The sequence below is a fragment of the Ursus maritimus genome, assembly GCF_017311325.1.
Source record: "Ursus maritimus isolate PB19 chromosome X unlocalized genomic scaffold, ASM1731132v1 scaffold_X1, whole genome shotgun sequence".
NCBI classification, from domain to species: Eukaryota; Metazoa; Chordata; class Mammalia; order Carnivora; family Ursidae; genus Ursus; species Ursus maritimus.
In genome coordinates, this window is record NW_024423319.1 from 45,933,065 (window position 1) to 45,935,337 (window position 2,273).

Here is a 2,273-nt window from a genome sequence, read left to right on the forward strand (position 1 = left end):
AACCATCTTCAGGTTTGAGTGACAGATTTATGGACTAGTTTTTTGCATGCCTTATCTCTTGGATGACCAATCCCATTCCATGTCCCTGTAGCACTCCAGAAATTAACATCCCCTCTATAGTGGCAGGGAGATTCTACTTCATTACTGTATCTCCTAGAAAGGCCCCCAGGACTAAGTTGCTGAAGTAGGAACCAGGATTCCATTTGGGTTAAGAAATTGTGTATTTATATGTGTGTTAGATACCAAAATGCTGAGTAGCTATCTCCCGGTGATGAATTACATGTATTTTTTTTTTAATTTATAGCTTACTGTTATTTTTTTGAATGTTCAAAACTGAACATGTAGACTGTTATTAAGTAGAAAAATACACGTTATTTAAATATTCAATTCAGTTAAAACATTTGAGCGCCTCTGTCAGGCACGCAGCATTTGCCTAGATGTGACTCTACAGATATAATTCACTTGGTGCCTCCCCCTACAGACAATCAGTGGGGACTAAGTGCCTGAATGGATGGACCAGCACTCCGGCCACTGGTCTCAATATTTGTTTTTCCTAATCCAGGGACGTGGTTTTCAAGCGTTTTCACCTTAAAGTTTCTCTTAAAGGTCCCCTGAGACCCGCCCAGACAGACAGATATACAAAAACACATACACAGTCACGAACGTCCACCATTTCCCCACCAGGCGCAGCAAAGGCGGCTTCCCGGCACTGAGATGGGGGGGAGGGGGAGCGGGGGAGGGGAAAGCAGGGAACGGAAAAGGCGGAGGCGGCCCGCGGATCCTGCTTTGGTCTTCATCATCACCACCCCCGGGCCCCCAGTTCCCACCCACACACCAACCTCTAACGATACCGGATAATTTTCCTCCTTCTTCCCTCAAACGGCTATAGCGAGACGGTAGACGACGACCAGAACTACTTCTGCTCACGTAAGCGACTGATCACGTGATCACCTACGTCATGTGAGATCTCGGTCACGTGAGCAACTCTCGGCTTAGACTCGGGATCTCTAAAGTGCCGCACTTCCTTCTGGTACGGAAACAGGGCGGGCCAATATCAAGAATGGAAGAGCGTGATTGGCTGCGGTGCGTTTTACGTGACTGATCATTGGTCCGCCTCTGGGGATAACCGTCCCAGTTGCCTGAGAAACAATATCGTCCCGTGGTTCTCTGGAGCTTTCCTGGGGCCAGGGCCCTGGACAATGGCTTGGCGATAACCCCTACCATGGGCTGGCTGCACTGGGAGCGCTTCATGTGCAACCTTGACTGCCAAGAAGAGCCGGATTCCTGTATCAGGTATAGGAGATACTGAGTACCCCCTTGCGTTCGCCTGTGTGTCTGTCTCTGTTTGAGGGAATAGAGGGTCGCAGAGGGAACATTTGAGCCTGAGGGAGGGGTCCCCTACTGCTTCTGCATTTTTATGCCCAGCAAACGGCCCTGGTTGGGAACTAGCCCTAGCTTTCTCCGGCGTGATCCCTCCTTCGGTAGGAGTCGGGTCAGCAGCCCCTGCTTCTCCGTCTGTCTGTGCCAGATCACCCAACTAGGGACTTCATCCATTCACCATCCAGTTCTGTTCAGACCCTTCTTGTGAACTGCTGTTCTGCCTATGTCTGCCAGGCCTTGGTAGTGACCATAGCTGGGGTGAGTAGGAGAGACAGAGGACTAAGACACGTGCTATTGCTTCTGCTTTTTGGGTCAGCGGTTCCTTGGCTGTAAATGGAGGGAGTTTAGAAGAACCGTGGAGTCTCTATATGCCCACCCCCTCGCCCTTGAGTGTGGCATCTGGCTCGAAGGTTGACCTGGAGGAACTTTATAAAGGATTCCCCCGCTGTCCAAAAGTTGAGTGTTCCATAAGAGGAAATGGCTTAAAGTGAAGAAGTAATTACCATTAATTTATATGGAAAATTTTTTGAGCATTCCCGGACCCCAAAAATAACCTCTCTTGGCTTTGGTGCACAAAATAAATGGAGATGAATCACAGATCCTCACAGACACAGTTCAAAGCTATGGTGGCTTAATGCTGGGATGCTGAATGTAGTTCGCATCACATATTTCTTTTTGTCTTTTCCTTTTTTTCTAAATGGTGGTTGGCTTATTTTTATAGCTGATAATAAAACTAATGCATGACCATTGCAAAAAATGTAGGTAGTAGAGTATAATGAAAATAAAGTTTTCCTGGCACAGAATAAACGCTTCATAAATGCAAATTATATGTATATAATTTATTTAAGCAATCTCCTGTCCATAGCTATTCAAGCTCTTCAGTTTTTTTTATT

At 46.8% G+C, this 2,273-nt stretch overlaps 2 protein-coding genes across 3 annotated transcripts in view; one reads left to right on the top strand and one right to left on the bottom strand.

Moving 5' to 3' along the window:
- HNRNPH2 (heterogeneous nuclear ribonucleoprotein H2) overlaps positions 1-2,273 on the bottom strand; it is a 10,039-nt gene that overhangs the window by 7,222 nt on the left and 544 nt on the right. The gene's annotated exons all lie outside the window — the stretch shown is intronic.
- The window catches only part of GLA (galactosidase alpha), an 11,713-nt gene that overhangs the window by 848 nt on the left and 8,592 nt on the right, over positions 1-2,273 (top strand). The gene's annotated exons all lie outside the window — the stretch shown is intronic.